Source organism: Bombina bombina, chromosome 4 (genome assembly GCF_027579735.1).
Source record: "Bombina bombina isolate aBomBom1 chromosome 4, aBomBom1.pri, whole genome shotgun sequence".
NCBI classification, from domain to species: domain Eukaryota; kingdom Metazoa; phylum Chordata; class Amphibia; order Anura; family Bombinatoridae; genus Bombina; species Bombina bombina.
In genome coordinates, this window is record NC_069502.1 from 323,988,325 (window position 1) to 324,010,200 (window position 21,876).

Sequence of the window (21,876 nt, forward strand, 5' to 3'; positions counted from 1 at the left end):
GAGTGGCTCTCTCTTCATCAGAGTCTTCTAAAAAGGTATTGCAGGATGCCTCCATATGGAGGCATCACTGCAATACCCTGATAGCTGCTGGAAGCGATTGCGATCGCTTCCAGCACTCTGTTAGACAACTGACGTACCAGGTACGTCTATTGTCATTAACTGGTTGTTAATGCATGACGTACCTGGTACGTCAGTTGTCATTAAGTGGTTAAACATCTTTCTAATTTACTTATATTATCTAATTTGTTTTATTCTCTTGATATTCTTTGATGAAAAGCATATCTAGATATGCTCACTAGCTGCTGATTGGTTGCTGCACATAGAAGCATTGTGTGATTGGCTCACCATGTGCATTGCTTTTTCAACTAAGGATATTTAAAAAATGAAGCAAAATAAATAATGGAAGTAAATTGTAATGTTGTTTAAATTTCTATTCTCTATCTGAATCATGAAAGAAAGATTTTGGGTTTAGTGGCCCTTTAAGGGATGCTGAGGAATAGCCTTAATGTTAAATAATACAGCATTTTCAGGTTACTCTCAGTGACCCTACATGCTATCTACAAATGCTGTCCTCACTATCTACAAATGTATAATGTAGCTTTGGTCATCTTATTCAACACAATTCCTCAAAGCAGACCTGAATGAAGGAGAAACAATGGAGTGCAAGATCACACTCTGCCTCATGCAGAAGTAAATATTTTGTCAGGTGTTTTTCTACCAGACATTCCAAAATCTTCACTAACCATCTTTCATATTTCTCACAGTTTCCACTATGGGCTCAATGTACTAAGCAGCATTAACCACTTTTGAGTCTTTGTGGGGCAGACTCACATATGCAAGTCTGCTTACACTCTCCGCCACCTCTGAGGTGGTGCGATGAAATGACCCCAAACACATTCACTCGGGGTGATTGAAAGGTTAAGCGAGAGAAGGGTGCGGCATTACACACTCAAACAGGCAGTGGAAGTAAAGGGCTGACTGTTTAATGCAAAGCTGAGAGAACACAGGGCCCAATATATTTTCTCTCCTAGTTCTAATAAGTTTTATTTGTACATATTCTATTTTCCCCTTTTTCTGTCTTCTAGACTCCTAGGGGCCGATTTATTATGATGCCGGCGGATCATGTCCGCCTGACATCGCTAAATGCCGACAGCATACGCTGTCTGCATTTAACATTGCACAAGCATTTCTAGTGAAATGCTTGTGCAATGCCGCCCCTGCAGATTCACAGCCAATAGGCCACTAGCAGGGGTTGTCAATCATGATTGCTGTCCGCCGCCTCAGAGGTGGTGGACGAGTTAAGGAGCAGCGGTCTTACGAAACTAAAGTTTCCAGCGATCTTGAAACTACGGGGGTAGATAGCAGCATCCGCTGCTTGTTAAATCTACCCCCTATTCTAAAGTATATACAGTATATGCAGTCAGTATCTAATAGTTTTTTTTTATGATAGACGGATGGACAGACAAACAGACTGACTTTGATTCCAGATGGAAACTTATTGGTTCACTAAACATGTTGATTTTCCTGTGATTTACAACGTCAATTTTCTTTTGGTCCTTGACTTTATCCTTTGTTGAAGCAATTCAATTCCCCCGTCTCTCACTATATATGGAATTACTGCAGCATAATGCTTTCAATAAACCTTGCATAGTTTGTTAAAAGTATTTATTAATATTGTAGATTTTTACATTGTTGTCACAATTTTTTTCGTCGCTGAAAGCATCTAAATGTCATCTAAATATAGTTGACCCAAAGTCAGGGTGGCCAAAGCAACAAATCTGAAAGTTCATAAATTAAAAGTTATTTGAAGCTTGTTGTAATAATTAATTGATATGGTAGCAAAAAACAAAAATATGACTTCTTATAAAGACAAATGTAATTTAGCCTTTGAATCAACATATATAAAATAATCTGGTAATAATTGTTATTGCAATAGATAAATAACAACATTTTGCCAATTATTTAAAAAGCACTTGGGGATTTAGAAATCCTCTTTGGATATGTGTCTCTTTAAAAACAAATTACATTTATTAATGTGTGTTATGAATCCATATCACTTTTATTGCAGGTTTCCATAAGGTCAAATAACCAGCTGTTACAACTATTCTTTTTTAATGATAAAACATTTTAAAATGTGTGCAGAAAAAAAACATTATCATAGAAAGAGAATGGCTTACTGACAAGGGATTTAGATCTGTCATTCAATACTGAATTATGATGGTTGGGTACTTTGGAAACCTTTCCATTTTAGGTAACAAAAAAACTGACAAGAATTACAAAGCATATACCTGCGCAGTTTCCAAGTTTGAGCTCACTGTAGAACAAAAAGAAGAAAAAAATATTATCTCTAAGAAAGCAGACTGGCTTTCAAAGAAAACTAAAAATAATAGGGCTGCTAGTTTAATACTTAAAACTAAATTGTATTTGGAAAAGGAATATCATCTTTTGTTAAATTATTCTGTTTTATTAGAATAACTATAATTAATTAAATCACTGACATATCAAAGGCAGATTAAGGTTTCCAGAAATATTAAGTATTTATTTATGTTGGGGGGTTGGTCTGTAAAGCTAATTCACACCCCTATCTTGAAGGCAAAATTTACACTTTAGCATTCACTGGTCAATATTCTTACCAATTAAAGTGTCTCATGGCTTTTCATTTACTTTTAGATTCAAAACCATTTGAACCTATTTGAAAACCCTGTTGAAACCAATTTTGTATCAAGACAATTTGACAATTCAGCAATACACCACAAAACACTTTTTGAGCAGCTTTTTTCAGATATGAAGACTTTTAATTTAATGAAAACCCATTTTGGCCTGGGTAAATGGCACATTTTGGCTGCTCATACACATTTTTTTGGTTCTTGCACTCAGTCTTCATGTAATAGGCAAGATAGGAAACATGTAGACAACTTTAAAAGGACACAAAAGTAAAAATTTTACTTTCATGGTTCAGATGAAGCATTTAATTTTAAACAACTTTCCAATTTACTTCCATTATCAATTGGTGCTCGGTCAAAATAAAAACAAAACAGATTAGTGTTTTTTTCTGGGCATTTTTTTTTTGCCTTAGATGATACAATAAAACAGCTGCAAATACAGTTTGCATTAAAGGGACATGAAACCCAATTTTTTTTCTTTCGTGATTTAGAAAGAGCATGCCATTTTAAACAACTTTCTAATTTACTTCTATTATCTAATTTGCTTCATTCTCTTGCTATCACTTTCTGAAAAGCATATCTAGATATGCTCAGTAGCTGCTGATTGGTTGCTGCACATAAAGGCCTTGTGTGATTGGCTCACACATGTGCATTGCTATTTCTTCAACAAAGACTATCTAAAGAATTGAGCAAATTAGATAATAGAAGTAAGTTGGAAAGTTGTTTAAAATTGCATGCCCTATCTGAATCATGAAAGTTTAATTTTGACTAGACTGTCCCTTTAAAAGGTAACATATAGCTGTTCTTTCTAAAGTTTATAGTCTTTAACTGCAACAAAATAAATCAATCAAATTTTGTATTCAAATTTGTTATATTAAACAGAATCCATTCGAAAGATCTGAGTTATGTTAATGTAACAATTTCACAAATTCCTCATTTTTTTAACCATAGAGAAGTCAACAAAATGATATTTTGCAACACAAAGGGTACACAGTATGTTTTTTCTGTTTCCTGTATTCTCAGCTTCAGTTCCAATGGAGACCTTTCAATTTCTTGCTGGTTGAATTGAATAATCATATATAAATTGAGACATTTTCTATAAATAAAAATAAATCTATTTAGTTACCAGCATTATGTGTTGAAATCCTATTTCAACACAATATTTTATTATTTCTCATAATGAGTTGTTTTCTGGAAAACTTAATAGAGAAGCAATACTTCAAGACTGTAATAAAAAAATGTTCACTATGCATAGACAATAAAATAAATAAATAACCTTTTTAAAATACTTGTGTGATTATATATGTATGTGTGTAGATATTTAAAGAAAAAAATAATTACTACTTGTATAAGTATTCATCAGTATTAATATTTTGTTGTTACCTTTTCTGTAATAACTTTAAAGGGTCAGTTTACTGTAAAATTGGTTTCCCCTTAAAGGGACATGAACCCCAAACATGTAATTTAATGATTTGGATAGAGAATGCAATTTTCAACAACTTTCCAATGTACGTCTATTATCAAATTTTCTTTGTTCTCTTGGTATCCTTTGTTGGAAGTATGTTCAGAAGTGTGCATGTGCAAGTTGCACAATATGGTGCAGTATTGAATTAATGTTATACATTTGCAAGAACACTACATGGCTGCATTTTTCATACCATTTATTGTTTCATGTATCAAGTCTCTTTAATTTGTTTCCAACAACTTGTTATAACAGCTGCAAAGTATACAATATATGGGGAATATTTTTGTATATAAAATATATATTTTGCTGTTTGAATTCACAATCCATTAAAATAGGCTAAACCTACGGGGAAAGCAGCTCTCCGTATCTTATCACTCTCTATACAGACAAAGTCCTCCTTATCATATCTCTGTATAAACATAGCCCAATTGAACAATTTTAAATGAACATTTTAGTACCTACCTCCCCTACCCACATTGGGAGTGTAATTTTGTGTGCTGGCTCCTGTTTTATAGATTTTCTAGGCCCATTACTGCAGGACTAAAATTCTTAGTAGAGGTGGTGTTTTAAAAGAAAAAAGTAGCTAATTCAAATAACAAAATAAAAATAAATGAGCTAGTTGTAAACAGTTTAATACACTCCAGCTGGTAAAATAAATAATTGGGAACACATTAAAGGGTAGAAATTTTACAGGACACTGTCCCTTTAAATTTTTTAGCGTAAGTATCTATCTATCATATTTGCACAGTGCCTGGGAGTAATTTCTGACCATGTTTCTTAGCACATCTGCTGTAGGAGTTTCAGATTGGGTGGTGCTTGTCAACTGCAGTTTTCAAATAATGTCATAGATTCTTAATACGATTTAGATAATCACTTTGAGCCACTGTAGGATATTCATGTTTTTGTTCTTTAGAAATCCCAAAGTTGCTTTTGCATTGTGTTTGGTTTCATTGTCCTGCTGAATTGCGAACTTCCTCCCAATCTTCACCTTTTAGCAGAGGTGAAAAAAAAAGGTTCTCATGCAGTATTGGCCTTTTTTTTGCTCCATCAATTCTTCCTTCAATTCTCAGAAGATTCCAGGCCCTGCTGGTGAAAAACACCACTCACAATGTGATGCTGCCACCACCATTCTTCACTGTAGGAATTGTGTTTGTTGAGTTTTGGGCAGTGTTTAGTTTGTGCCATATATAGATTTTTTAATTCTGAAAAAAGCTCTCGTATAATTTCATATGACCACAAAACCTTTTCCCATATCTTAGCCGAGTCAGTTTCATGCTTTTTAGCAAATTCTACACATGCCTCCCATGCAGGTCAGATTTATGCAGAGCTCTTGAAATTGTTGAATGATGCATCTACTCCAGTCTCAGCCATTGACCTATGTAGCACCTTTAATTGTGACTGATGGCCTATTCTTGGTTTCCCTAAGACATCTCCTCCTCGTTGGTCACTTAGTATTTGAGAATGACATTTCTCAGCAGTGTCTGGGTGGTGTAATGAAACCTCCACTTCCAGACAATTGATCCAACAGTGCTAACTGGAATGTCTGAACACTTTACTTTGTACCTTGTTACTGATATAGTTTGAGTAGAATGCTCTTTATTCTTCATTGTCACAACTTTCCACCAGATCTGAAGCCTAAACAATGATGCTTACCCAATGAAAAATACTTTAATATCTCACAAGTATAGACCATTTGTTAAGTAATTGTAATGCCATTAGGGCAGCTATGTAAACATGGAGCATTGAGTAACTACTGTTGGAAATATCACTCCCGGCCAGCAGGAGGAGGCAAAGAGCACCACAGTTAAACTGCTAAATATCACTCCCTTACCCACAACCCCCAGTCATTCGACTGAAGGGAAATGGAGAAAAAGGAGCAACACAAGGTGTAGCGGTGCCTATGATTATAGTAAAAAGAGCAACTGTCTTAAAATAAAGGGTGGGGCCGTGGACTCAACATATCCGGAAAGAAATACATTTATCAGGTAAGCATACATTTTGTTTTTCTTTCCTAAGAGTCCACAGCTTGAGTAATTACTGTTGAGAACCAATACCCAAGCTAGAGGACACGGATAAATAGGGAGGGACAGGACAGGCAGTCTTAAAGGCACCACTGCTTGAAGAACCTTTCTCCCAAAAGAAGCCTCAGCCGAGGCAAAAGTATCAAATTTGGAAAAAGTATGTAGAGAAGACCAAGTTTCAGCCTTGCAAATTTGTTCCACAGAAGCTTTATTTTTGAATGCCAAAGAAGAGGACACAGCTCTTGTGGGGTGAGTTGTAATTCTCTCAGGAGACTACTGTCTCATATGCCAAACAAATTATTCTTCATAGCCAAAAAGAAAGAGTAGTAGCAGTAGCTTTCTGACCTTTACATTTCCCAGAGAAACAGACAAAGAGGGCAGAGGACTGGTGAAAATCCTTTTTCGCCTATACATAGAATTTAAGAGCATATACAACATCCAAATTGTGTAACAAATGTTCTTTGGAAGAAGGATTAGTACACAGAGAGGGAACAACAATTTACTGATTGATATTTCTATTAGAAACAACCTTAGGAAGGAAACCTAACTTAGTACGAAGAACTGCCTTATCGTCATGAAAAATAAGATAAGGGGAATCACACTGCAGAGCTGAGAGTTCTGAGACTCTTCGAGCAGAAGCGATAGCAACAAGAAACAAAACCTACCAGGATAACAACTTAATGTCTATGGAATGCAACGACTCAAATGGAGCCAGCTGTAAATCTTTAAGAACAAGGTTAAAGCTCCAAGGAGGAGCAACAGACCTAAAGACAGGCCTGATTTTGACCAAGGCCTGACAAAAAGATTGCACATCTGGCACATCCGCCAAACTTTAATGTAGTAAAACTGATAAAGCAGAAATCTGAACCTTCAGGTTACTGACTGACAATCCCTTCTCCATGCCTTCCTGAAGAAAAGATAAAATACTAGGAATTCTAATTCTACTTCAAGAGTAGCCCTTGGATTCACACCAATAAAGATATTTACGCCATATATTATGGTAAATATTTCTAGTAATAGGCTTGCGAGCCTGAATCATGGTCTCAATAACCAAGCTTAGACAGAATTAAGCGTTCAATCTCCAAGCACTCAGCTTCAGAGAAACAAGATTTGGATGAAGGAAGAGACCCTGAATCAGGAGGTCCTTCCTCATAGATAGTCTCCAAGGTAGGAGAGATAACATCTCCACTAGGTCTGCAAACCAGATCCTGCGAGGAATAGCAGGGGCTATTAGAATCACTGACACACTTTCCTGTTTGATATGAGCAATGACTCGTGGAAGGAGAGCAAACGGAGGAAACAGGTATGCCAACCTAAAAAACCCAAGGAACCGCCAGAGCATCTATCAGAACGGCCTGCGGATCTCTTGACCTTGAACCTTACCTTGGAAGCTTGGCGTTTTGACGGGACGGCATCAGATCTAATTCCGGCACCCCCATTTGAGGACTAAGCTGTAAGATACCTGGGATGAAATGTCTGTCTGCTCAGAAAATCCGCTTCCCAGTTGTCTACTCCTGGAATGTGGATGGCATATAGACAGCAATTGTGGGTCTCTGCCCACTAAATAATCTGAGTAACCTCCTTCATGGCTAAGGAACTCCGAGTTCTTCCCTGGTGATTGATGTAAGCCACAGAGGTTATATTGTCTGACTGGAACCTGATAAACTGGACTGAGGACAACTGAGGCCAAGCCAATAGAGCATTGTAAATCACCCTCATCTCCAAGATGTTGATGGGAAAAGCAGACTCCTCCTGAGTCCAAAGGCCCAGAGCTTTTAATGATTTCCAGACTGCTCCCCAGCCCAGCAGGCTGGTGTCCGAGGTCACGATCACCCAGGAAGGTTTCCAAAAGCATGTGCCCTGAGACAGATGTTCCTGAGAAATCCACCACAGGAGAGAATCCCTTGACGACTGATCTAACTCTATTCTATGAAATAGATCTGCATGGTCCCCATTACATTGTCTGAGCATGCACAACTGGAGAGTTCTCAAATGGAATTGAGCAAAAGGAATGATGTCCATGGAAGCCACCATCAGACCGATTACCTCCATACATTGAACCACTGAAGGATGAGCAGTAGCCTGAAGAGAGAGGCAAGAGGAAATGATTTTGTATTTCCTGACCTCTGTCAGAAAAATCTTCATCAATAGAGAATCGATTTTGGTCCCTAAGAACACTAATCTTGTAGCAGGGGAAAGGGAACTTTTTCCCAGATTCAAATTCCATCTGTGGGAATGAATAAAAGACAACAATATCTCTGTATTAGATTTTGCTTGTTGAAAAGATGGTGCCTTAACCAATATGTTGTTCAGGTAGGGTGCCACAGCAATTCCACAAGAACGGATCACTGCCAAAAGAGCCCCCAGAACCTTTGAATAAATTCTGGGAGCCGTGGCTAGATCAAATGTAAGGGCCACAAACTGGAAATGTTTGTCCAGAAAGGCAAATCTCAGGAATCTGGGATTGTCCCTGTGAATAGGTACATGAAAATATGCATCCTTTAGGTATATGGTTGTCATGAACTGACCCTCTTGTACTAAAGAAGAATGGAGCGTATAGTCTCCATCTTGAAGGATGTAACTTTGAGAAACTTGTTTAGACACTTCAAGTCTAGAATGGGACGGAAAGTTACCTCTATTTTGGGAACCACAAAAAGGTTGGAGTAGAACCTGAGACCCTGTTCCTGCACTGGAACTGGAACTATCACTTCTAGGGAGAAAATATATTGTATACATTTCAAGAACGCCTCTCTCTTTATCTGGTCTGCCGAAAATCTTGAGAGAAGGAATCTGCCTCTGGGAAAAAAAAGTCTTGAACTCCAATTTGTAACCCTGGGATACTATGTCCACAGTCCAGGGATCTGGGATATCTTGTATCCAGGCTTGAGAGAACTGAGAAAGTCTTCCCCCCATCTGATCCAATCCTGGATCAGGGTCAAACCCTTCATGCTGAAGGATTGAAAATGTATCTGACGTCCTTTAGGACAGATTCGGCAAGGTAGTACTGGGGCTTGGAAGCCTAAGGGTTAATGAGTATTGTTTTTGTAATAATTAATAAATCATAAATATTGTCAATATAAATAAGGACCTTTTAGATAGTTATATCAAGGAAAAAATTATTTCATAAAGTGATTATGAGTATTGATTAGATCAATATAAAGTACATTAATATATTCTCAGAGGACCCTTTTTAGGTTCGGTAAAGGAGACAATAAATATAAGTTGTACTGAGATAATTCAATATAGCTATAAGCTCATGTGTATTAATCAGTTGTGTGGATCGGTATAACACTTATATGTTAAATTCTTAGATGACTAAAGCTCCCTATCACTTGAGACTAGCTCGATATAAGCAGGTTACAAAAGTGTAGGAGAATAGGATTAATCTCAAATGTATACCAATCTATATAACAGACTGTAAGTGATTGATAAATAACATTTATTATACAAAAAATCTACACAAACACTTATAAAATATACATATACAGTTGCTTATAAAATGGAAATGGGGTAAAACTAAAATTGGACGTACAATAGTTCAAAAAATAGAGTACTAAAATTCAGATTAGAAATCACATATAAATAACCTGCTGAGATGCAGTGTAGGCATAGAGTATGTAGATAAGAAGTTTTTAAGCGGTACCTTAAAAGTTTTTAATGCCTCTCTCTACGTCTAGAGAGAGGATATTAATGTGCCACAGTGTTGATATGAATGGATCCGGTTTTCATTAAATTGTACTTGGAATATCACGCTGTCACTGTACTGGTACTTTGCGAATTCAAAGTCTCTGAAACTTTTCCTGGGCCCAGGTAGTCTTCCGGCGTCGAGGTGTTACTGCTTCGCCTTTGTTGTGTTCCGGCGTTGCAGATCTGATCCGCCTGTTGTATGTAGCAGAGGGCGGTTTTTAGTGGTGAGCCCCTGTCTTCTTCTTGTGACGTAAGTCCTAACGTCAAGCTTTTGTTGGCCCTTTTTGCCTGGTAGCAAGTTTTTATAGGCTGTGTCCAACTTTAGGATGGGCTGGTTTCCACTGGTTATATCCCTCTTTATGATCAATCCGGGTTGAGGGTCTGTAAATCCGTAAGGTGCACTGTATTATTTCACAGCTGCTCGTCAGTTGTTGGTATTAAGTAGAACATTTAGCAATTCAGTTCAACATGTTTCACCCCTCACTCGGGGCTTTTTCAAGAATGAATTGCAAGGCTAGTTTGCTGCTTTAAATAGGGTGGAGGTATATGTTCATAGGTTAATTGTTAAGGTGGGTGTTACCTTGTCTATTCAGGTCTTAAGGTGGTATAATCCTTAGAAGTTAATTCTTTTAAGGTGGTATCCGTTTTTTTGTTAAAGGTATAATTCATAGTCCATCAATAAAACTTCATTAAAACTTCATTAAAGTGTCTTCTTATATAAAAATATTAGCTTCATGCCACTTAATTCGCTATGTTATTTTTCTGTACCGTAATATATCCTATAAATATGATACTTCATTATGTTAGATGTTATTGGTTTGTAAATGTTAAGTATTCCTTAACATCACTTAATATCTTTAATGCAACTTATATTTACACTCTTATGTGAATATTTCACATAGTAATACAGCATGAAAGCATACTTGTAATGTTTTAAAAAGTTAAACACATAGTCAAAAAGTTAAACACATAGTCAAAACGGAAAGGTTCTTCATGTAAATCTACAGTTTGTGTAGATTTCTATTTTGCATATTACAGCATGATGGCATGATTATAATGTTTTAAAAAGTTAAACACATAGTCAAAAAGTTAAACACATAGTCAAAACGGAAAGGTTCTTCATGTAAATCTACAGTTTGTGTAAATGTCTATTTTGCATATTACAGCATATTACAGGATGATGGCATGATTATAATGTCTGACGTCCTTTAGGCCTATTCTTCTTATCTTGAGGTAGAAAAGACCCTTTTCCACCGGTAATATCAGAGATAATTTCTGCCAAACAAGGTTTTGCCCTTGTAAGGAATCGCCAGAAGCTTGACTTTAGAGAAAACGTCAGCAGACCAGGATTTCAATCATAATGCCCTGCGGGCTAGGACAGCAGAACTAGAAGTTTTAGCTCCTAGTCTAACAACCTGTAAAATGGCATCTGCAATAAAGGAATTGGACAACTTAAGAGCTTTAATCCTATCCTGAACTTCATCCAAGGAAGTCTCTACTTGAAGAGAATCAGACGAGGCGACCAACCAATAAAAGACCGCTGCTTCATAACTGCTGTTTCTGGCAAACCTGCAGGCTCACCAGAAACACGGGGCATCAAGCTCCATTCGGAGCTTGATAAATATGCCCCTTTGTACCAGAAATTACCGTTTTTTTTAACCTGACAGTTTAAAATGTTGCATCGTTTTATTTTAAAGCAAAGGGGAAATTAATAAGCTGCTGAAATAGAAAATTCAGCCTTACTTTTAGTTTAAACTTGTATTGTTTTATAAAGTAAATATGTGTCAGAAAACAAAGCCTAATAAAAACCTTTTACACTTTGTTTTTAAAAGAGTTTAAATGTTAGTCTCACACATGCTACAGTGCCTGCTTCATGCCCCAGTGTAACCCATACAACAGGTTTATCTAGGTCCCAATAAAAAAAATGTGTATTTTAATTTAAGTGCATGGTCTCCCCAACTGGATGAAAAAGCACTTACCTGCTCCGCTATCCGGCATGTAGACAGTTACAAGGTATGAGAAGACACAGTTCTTCACAGAGGCCTTTGAAAAAGAAAGAACAGTAGCCAACTCTGGCTTTCTAAACTAGGGAAGCAATTGTTAGGAAAATGCAGTAAGTACCTCTTTACAAGTTCCTTTCTGCTTTAAAGCCACACTACTCGACTGCAAGGAATGACGTGGAATACGGCTATACCCCAAAACTTGCTTGTAGATTAAATCAAAATGTTTCTTCAGACACCTAAACTTCTCCTCTTCCATTCACCGAAGGCAAAGAGAATGACTGGAGGTTGTGGGTAAGGGAGTGACACTTAGCAGTTTAACTGTGGTGCTCTTTGCCTCCTCCTGCTGGCCAGGAGTGATATTCCCAACAGTAATTACTCAAGCCGTGGACTCACCATATTTTAGGAAAGAAAACATAATTGTTAGCTTATAAGCAGACACCCTAAATTTATGAACTGAGGTAGCCTCTCTCACATCCAACACAAAATATTTAGAGGGACATTGAAAGTATAATTTCCTTCCTTTCAGATGAGTTGGTTTATGTCCTTCCAGATGATAATCATAGCAATGGCAAATACCTTCCATTAATGATCATTTTAGGTGATTTTAGGAAATCTAATAAATCCACCCTAACAAAAGAAAAATGTTTCTTATTTAAAAGAGGGAGTTTTCAGTAGTAAAATGTAGGGTTTAGTGTTTCTCTGTCATGTAATTATCATAATATCAGTCATTGAGCATCTACAACTCTTGTAAAGGATTATAGAATTGGGATTCTCATATTATATTCATTATATTTAGGGTATCCTTTTCAGGAGACCTCTATAGAAAGTTTGCTTAGATTGAGAGCATGCATGCATTCCTAAAAATAGTTGTCATCCCTTTCTGAAATCTGAACCTTATTTAGATTTATAATATATCTTTTAATGTATAAATTAGATTTTAAATGCACTGCGTATTAATTGCCAGATTACAAGTGGAGCACTAAATATTGGTTTGATGAAAGCGATATTTGCGCTCCACTGTGTAATACCAGAGCACGATAATGTGCACTGGTATTACAAGTTTTCAGCACGCTTCCATAGGCTTATATGGGAGCCTCGTTCTGATGCTGTCAGAGACGGCATCAGATCTTCAGCGCTAGCTAAGAGGGTAAGTCACACAGCAAAGGTGACAAATATAAATATATGTGTATATGCTAATATACATATATGTTTATGTGTTAATATGTGTATGTACACATATTAACACATACATATAAATGTACAGGGAGTGCAGAATTATTAGGCAAGTTGTATTTTTGAGGATTAATTTTATTATTGAACAACAACCATGTTCTCAATGAACCCAAAAAACTCATTAATATCAAAGCTGAATAGTTTTGGAAGTAGTTTTTAGTTTGTTTTTAGTTATAGCTATTTTAGGGGGATATCTGTGTGTGCAGGTGACTATTACTGTGCATAATTCTTAGGCAACTTAACAAAAAACAAATATATTCCCATTTCAATTATTTATTTTTACCAGTGAAACCAATATAACATCTCAACATTCACAAATATACATTTCTGACATTCAAAAACAAAACAAAAACAAATCAGTGACCAATATAGCCACCTTTCTTTGCAAGGACACTCAAAAGCCTGCCATCCATGGATTCTGTCAGTGTTTTGATCTGTTCACCATCAACATTGCGTGCAGCAGCAACCACAGCCTCCCAGAGACTGTTCAGAGAGGTGTACTGTTTTCCCTCCTTGTAAATCTCACATTTGATGATGGACCACAGGTTCTCAATGGGGTTCAGATCAGGTGAACAAGGAGGCCATGTCATTAGATTTTCTTCTTTTATACCCTTTCTTGCCAGCCACGCTGTGCAGTACTTGGACGCGTGTAATGGAGCATTGTCCTGCATGAAAATCATGTTTTTCTTGAAGGATGCAGACTTCTTCCTGTACCACTGCTTGAAGAAGGTGTCTTCCAGAAACTGGCAGTAGGACTGGGAGTTGAGCTTGACTCCATCCTCAACCCGAAAAGGCCCCACAAGCTCATCTTTCATGATACCAGCCCAAACCAGTACTCCACCTCCACCTTGCTGGCGTCTGAGTCGGACTGGAGCTCTCTGCCCTTTACCAATCCAGCCACGGGCCCATCCATCTGGCCCAACAAGACTCACTCTCATTTCATCAGTCCATAAAACCTTAGAAAAATCAGTCTTGAGATATTTCTTGGCTCAGTCTTGACGTTTCAGCTTGTGTGTCTTGTTTAGTGGTGGTCGTCTTTCAGCCTTTCTTACCTTGGCCATGTCTCTGAGTATTAAACACCTTGTGCTTTTAGGCACTCCAGTGATGTTGCAGCTCTGAAATATGGCCAAACTGGTGGCAAGTGGCATCTTGGCTGCTGCGCGCTTGACTTTTCTCAGTTCATGGGCAGTTATTTTGCGCCTTGGTTTTTCCACACGCTTCTTGTGACCCTGTTGACTATTTTGAATGAAACGCTTGATTGTTCGATGATCACGCTTCAGAAGCTGCATCCCTCTGCAAGATATCTCACTATTTTTGACTTTTCTGAGCCTGTCAAGTCCTTCTTTTGACCCATTTTGCCAAAGGAAAGGAAGTTGCCTAATAATTATGCACACCTGATATAGGGTGTTGATGTCATTAGACCACACCCCTTCTCATTACAGAGATGCACATCACCAAATATGCTTAATTGGTAGTAGGCTTTCGAGCCTATACAGCTTGGAGTAAGACAACATGCATAAAGAGGATGATGTGGTCAAAATACTAATTTGCCTAATAATTCTGCACTCCCTGTATATAAGCAGATACTGTACATATATATTTACTGGGAACACACAGTTTCCATTGACTGCAATGTAAATTCCCTTTTCAGTGCCATTTTTTTTCTAACAACCCACTCCCACCAACTTTAACCCCAAAATACTGCCTAGTGCAGTAATTTTATTAAAAAAATAAAGATGCTGCTATCTTTTTTTTTTTTTAATAAACTACACTAGACAATCTTGTTGGGTCATTTGGGGAAGATTTATAAAATGAATCAGAGATTTGATCTCTGGTTAATTTTATAAGCGCTAATTGCTACCATGAGCTTGTGGCAGTAATAACCAACCACTTGTAATGACTGTCAAATTTGCCTGTTTGCGGGAGCGCAATAATTTAGCGATCCACTTGTAATCTAGCCCTAAATGTTTTAGAGTATTATTTTTATTACTTATTTGTATAGCGCCACAAAATTCAGTATAGCTGAAAGTAGGACTCCTCTTACAGGTTGGATGGGGAGCTTAAAGGGACAGTCAAGTCCAAAAAAACAAATTTCATGATTCAAATAGGACATTTAATTTTAAACAACAACTTCCCAATTTACTTTTATCACCAATTTTGCTTTGTTCTTTTGGTATTCTTAGTTGTAAGCTATAACTAGGAGGTTCATATGCTAATTTCTTAGACCTTGAAGGCCGCCTCTAATCTAACTGCATTTGATAGTTTTTCACCACTAGAGGGCATTAGTTCATGTGTTTCATATAGATAACATTGAGCTCATGCTCGTGAATTTACCATGGAGACAGCTCTGATTGGCTAAAATGCAAGTCTGTCAAAAGAACTGAAATAAGGGGGCAGTCTGCTGAGGCTTAGATACAAGGTAATTACAAAGGTAAAACGTGTATAATTATAACTGTGTTGGTTATGCAACACTGGGGAATTGGTAATTAAGGGATTATCTATCTTTTAAAACAACAAACATTCTGGTGTTGACGGTCCCTTTAATTACTTCTGTATTGCTAGTTATATTTTGCTTTTCTCAAGCACTGCGAAATCCCTGCAAACTGAATTTAGTCAAAAATCATTCTCATAGATTTCTAAGCTGAGACAAAAAAATTACCAGAACATATTTGCATGCAATGTTCTCACTGTACTCTTCTAACGCAAGTGACCTATTCTTTAAACTAAATTATGTTAAAATTAATGATCTGCTGTTAAACAATATATAGGGGCACTCACAATCCTTTATACAAAAGTTTCCATTGCATTTTTGTAGATAAATCATTAGATAAACTTTTCTAAATTATTGTAATCAACCTCATAATTGGTTTAACTGTTGATTTAATAGAATTATGTTTTAAATCACTGAAAGACTTAAAGGGATATGAAACCAAAACATTTTCTTTTGTGATTCAGAGTATACCATTTAAAAAAAGTTTCAAATTTACTTCTATTATCAAATTTGCTTCATACCCATGGTATTCTGTGTTTGAAGATATACCTAGGTAGGCATATGAAGCACCAGGGCCGCCATCAGGGGGTGACAGGGGTGACTCCTGTCAGGGGCCCAATGGGCCAGGGGGGCCCCATGAGGCAGCCACCAGTGGGTACTACAGCAGAGTGCTAATTGAGCATGGGAAATGTTATTACAAGGAGTAAAGTATTAGCATTTGAGAGGATTTCTGAGTGTGCACTAAACCACTATGCACAGTGTTAGACAGACTTGGCACTTTGTTTGTACAATGTGTGCCTGAGTCAGACGGCAGATCACTTTCATTTGCAGAGGAGGTAGGAATTACTTAGCAAACATTTTTTATGTCTTTGTGCAATTTCGGATTGCACCTTCAGTGTGGTAGTAGTTGTATGGTGGGGTCAGGGGTCCATAAAAACAATTTTTTTAGCAGCAGTGTATTTATGATTATTTGACAAATGGTAGGTGCCATTTTGGCAGATATGAGTTTTTTTTTAAATTAATATATATTTTAATTACATTCCAGTTTACTGCCCCTTTATGCAAGGACTTTCCAGATGCAAGGAGGCTTTTTTTTAAGTTTTTAAATTTTTATTGAGGCTTGAAAACAGACATAATACATATTTAAACAAGTTATCAGTTATACACATCATATTAGAGATGAAATGCATTGAAATGATTATAGTCGTCATTTTTTGTCCCCACATATTGCTGTTACAGGTCGCTCTTGGACCAAGTGGACTATTCATGTGTATATCCTGGGGTTAAACAAAAATAACAATAATAAAAATGAAAAATAAACATATAAAGAAAACCAGCATCTATAAAGGATTAATATTAAAATAGTAGTTTCACTATGGTCACAGAGATGCTAGTACCTAATCCGGATCTTAGCTAAAACAGGAGATAAACTGAACAAACAAGAGTGTACTGAGGTAACTATCAATTAATTAATATCGGCAAGGACCCTAGCATAATAGGTATGAAAAAGCCAGAGCTGGGTACTCTCAAAGTTAATAGAGCCACACTATACCTACCGCAGGGCAACTGGTATGTTAGCTAGTTCTATGGTTATAAACTTAAGAGGGCAGTGTAACAGAATAAATGAGGCTTGGTTCATATGTGGCGTGCAGTGAGTGCCCAACTTTGATATTATCAATTTGCAGTAAGGTCATATACTGTAATATACCTTTAAGACAGATCCCTCCTACTAATAACCAAACCCTATTTAACCTATCATTACCATATCCACCTTGCCTGTTAATTGTTGTTCTATGCTCAGTTTGCTCTGTGAAGAGTCAGCTCTTATTTCAAAGTTATATTTCCAGGTCCTTGGTAAAATTCACCTCTGATTTTTACCAGCGTTAACTACCTTTTTCTCCATCAACTACTTGTGGATGCAGAAACCAACTTTATCGCAGTCTCCATATTATCTCATCCTGTACCGGCATCTGCAGCTTCATCTCAGTACAATCAGTAGCGGTTCATTCGGAACTCCTTACCGCAACCGGAAGTGAGTCACACTCTCACCGGCTCCACTTTCCTCCACACGCCGATGGACGAACTTCTCCCCAACTCGATCTCCTGACTAAGGTATCAAACAGCTCAATTGGGACTGAAGTCGGTAAGCACATTCACGGTAATCCTCTAAGGATCCCAGTTCTCTACTCTGATACTTGTGACTGAATCACCAATTATTATCTGTGCTATTCTACTGGATGAATGTATGACTATTGTAAATATTTTATTCCGGTGTGAGTGTGTGAAGATTGTTTGCCAAAACCTGCTGAAACCTCTAACAATGTTATAATGGTTATGCTGCACTAAAGCTTATTTCGTATTCAACCAGACAGCAGAGATCTAAATCTGCAACCTAACACTGCTCATAAGAAAGTCTCTGTATTAATGTACACTTGCTTTCTCTATATTCAGTATCATTTATCTAACTGTTCCTACGACTAAAAAGCTCACAGTTACTGATCTTAGTAAAATCAAATACTTTGCTGAGACAAATAACACAAGAGCAACAAAACCAATTTTACATTGGTCAGAGCATTACAGTATTAACAGGCCAGAAAACTATCTGTTTGTTTAACTCTTTAAGTCATGGAACCACAAGAGATTCAGAATGAGTTCAATAATATACATCAAAAATTGGACTACCTTGCACGTGGCTTAACAGAGGTGCAAGCAGAGAATACAGCACTTAAAGCTTTAATTAAAGACTGTTTAACCCCTAAAGAGCAGGCAATTCCTGAACCTCAAATTCAGCCTCCCACACCTTTTTCAGGTAAACGTTCTGCCTTAGTGAGAGAATCAAAGTTTGCACAACTATTTCCTACTTACTTGGGGAACCTAGAACATGGGCCAATAGGCTATATGAAACTAATGATCCCGTATTGGATTCTTTGCAGGACTTTTTTTCTGCTATGTCTATCTTATATGAAGACACAAACATTCAGATTAATGCAGAGTCTAAATTACGTGCTCTTAAACAAGGCAAGCGAAGTGTTGAGGAATACATCACTGATTTTCAGATGTGGGCTTCAGACTCACAATGGAATGAGGTTAGCCTCAGAAATCAGTTTAGGTTGGGACTATCTGAGAGTCTAAAGGATGAACTTTCACGCCTTGAAATGCCTGACACTTTATCAGCTCTCATAAAGATTTGCATCACTCTTGACAGACGCTTAAGAGAACGTAAAGCAGAGAGATCACTTTATGAGACAGTCCCAGGACGCTCATACCCCACACCTGTAACACAAGAAAAGAGCTCCTCCAATCCTGTACCCATGGAAATAGGAGCTATAAGGGGTCCTCTTTCGTCAGAGGAAAAGATAAGACGAAGATTATCAAATCTCTGCCTTTATTGTGCGCATAAGGAGCACTCTGTGAGTGATTGTCCGTTGTTAGCTAAACAAAGAAAGGGTAAGACAGTATTTGTTAAACACATAGATAACACCTCTAAGACACAACATCTAACTATTCCCCTTTCTTTACAGTGGGATCAAGACAACCTACAGACTGAAGGACTGATAGATTCTGGGGCGACTGGAATATATATTGACACTGATTTTGTAAATAGAAATAAAATACCCACTGTGTGCAAAGCAAATCCAGTTTTTGTCACGTTAATTGATGGCACTTTCATTCAGAAAGGACCAATCACTCATCACACCATACCTCTCCTATTAACCACATCTAACGTACACACTGAATATGTCACATTCGACATAATTCCTATAGCACAACATTCAGTTATTTTGGGTTATACATGGTTAGTGACTCATAATCCTCTAATTGATTGGACACAAAGCACTATAAAGTTAAATTCACCCTATTGTTCCAAGACTTGTTACCCCCAGGTTTCCATTGCTACTATGGAACAGGGTATTCCATGTGTTTATCAGGATCTGGCAGACGTATTTGATTTGAAAGAAGCTGAAAATCTACCACCACATAGGACATTTGACTGCCCCATTGATATTATTCCAGGTTCTCAAATACCTCATGGCAAAATATACCCAATGAATCAAAATGAGCTACAAGATTTACGTACCTATTTGGATGATAATTTAAGAAAGGGGTTTATTACACACTCTACCTCTCCCGCAGCCGCTGGGATTTTTTTTGTAAAAAACAAAGATGGAACCTTACGTCCCATTATCGACTATAGAGCCTTAAACAAGATTACAATAAAGAACCATTACCCTCTCCCTTTAATACCTGATCTATTAGAAAGACTCACAGGAGCCACGGTATTTTCAAAGTTGGATCTAAAAGGAGCATACAATCTAATCCGTATCAAGAAGGGTGATGAGTGGAAGACCGCTTTCCGCACCAGATACGGACTATTCCAATACAACGTTATGCCCTTCGGATTATGTAATGCTCCGGCAACCTTCCAGCATTTCATAAATGAGATTTTCCATGATCTCACTGATGTTTGTGTAATCATCTATTTGGATGATATCTTAATATATTCTAAAGACATGACCCAACATGAGAAACATGTACGTTGGGTTTTATCTAGACTTAGACAAAACAAGTTATATGCTAAGTTGGAGAAATGTATCTTTCATACATCTGAAATAAAAATTTTGGGGTACATTCTAAAACCTAACAAAATTGAGATGGATCAACAAAAGATCCAGGCAATTGTAGATTGGCCAGAACCCTCTACTATAGGCTCACTCCAGAGGTTTCTGGGGTTTGCAAATTTTTACAGGAAATTTATTAAAGGATTTTCCTCCGTAGTAAAACCCCTTACACAACTGACTAGTATCAGACACAAATTCCATTGGACAGAAGAGTCCAAAGAAGCTTTTAATAAGCTCAAAAAACTTTTTACTTCAGCTCCAGTTTTAACCTTACCAGATTACAACCAACCATTTATATTAGAAGTAGATGCTTCCAATTCTGGAATTGGAGCAGTACTATCACAACAAAACAAGGAGACTAATCAGATTCGTCCTATAGCATTTTATTCCAAGACCTTCGTACCAGCAGAGAACAATTACTCTATTGGCGACAAAGAGTTACTAGCTACAAAACGCTCGCTAGAACATTGGAGACACCTATTAGAAGGTACAAAAGAACCCTTTCTAATTTACACTGACCATAAAAACCTTGAATACTTGAGGACCAATAAGACTCTTTCTTCCCGTCAAGTACGGTGGACACTTTTCTTGGATCGCTTTAATTTTCTGATTACATACCGGCCAGGTATAGCAAATGTAAAAGCTGATGCTTTATCAAGACAGTTTGATTCCAACCTACCATTAAGTATCTCAACATCAATTATACCAGAAGAAAAGATTCTGGGTACACTTACTAATTTAGAGACTGAGATTCTAACTGCTCTACAAACTGAGATACATATACCCCCAGAGTGTGTCAAGGATCCTACAACAGGATTATTCTATAATAAGGGAAGGCTATTCATCCCTGAGTCTCAATGACAGATTATATTAAACAACACTCATGACAATTTGTTGTCTGGACATATAGGAATTCAAAAGACTATTGAGTTGACTAAACAAAATTTTTGGTGGCCTCAGATGGAAAAGACTATTACTGATTACATCATTGGCTGTGATGTCTGTGCCAGAAACAAGATTGAACACAGGAAACCTATTGGTTACTTAACATCGCTACCAATACCTGATAGACCATGGAGTACCATATCCATGGACTTTATTGTTGAATTACCAGAGTCACAACATTACAATACGATATTCGTTGTAGTAGACCAATTAACCAAACTTGCTCATTTCACACCACTGAAGGCACTTCCTACTGCTTACATAACAGCAAAAGCCTTCATCAGAGCTATAGTCCGGTTACATGGTTTACCAACAACCATTATAACTGACAGGGGTACTCAGTTTACCTCCGCTTTCTGGAGATCACTCTGTAAATTACTAAAGATTGATACACGTTACTCTACAGCATTCCACCCTCAGACCAATGGTCTAACTGAACGGTTAAATCAAACATTAGAACAGTACCTCAGGTGTTATATTACACATTTACAGGATGATTGGGTAGCATACCTACCCATGGCAGAATTCTCATACAACAACTCTGTGTCCTCCTCAACAAAGATGACTCCATTTTTTGCCACATACGGTTTTCACCCCACATCAATAACTCTATCAAACACTCCAGTCAACTCTCCAGGTGCTACAACTTATATCACTACATTACAAGATCGCTTAGAACAAATAAAGACACACCTCGTTCAAGCTAAAGACCGACAAAAACATTATTATGACCAGAGACATCGACCCTC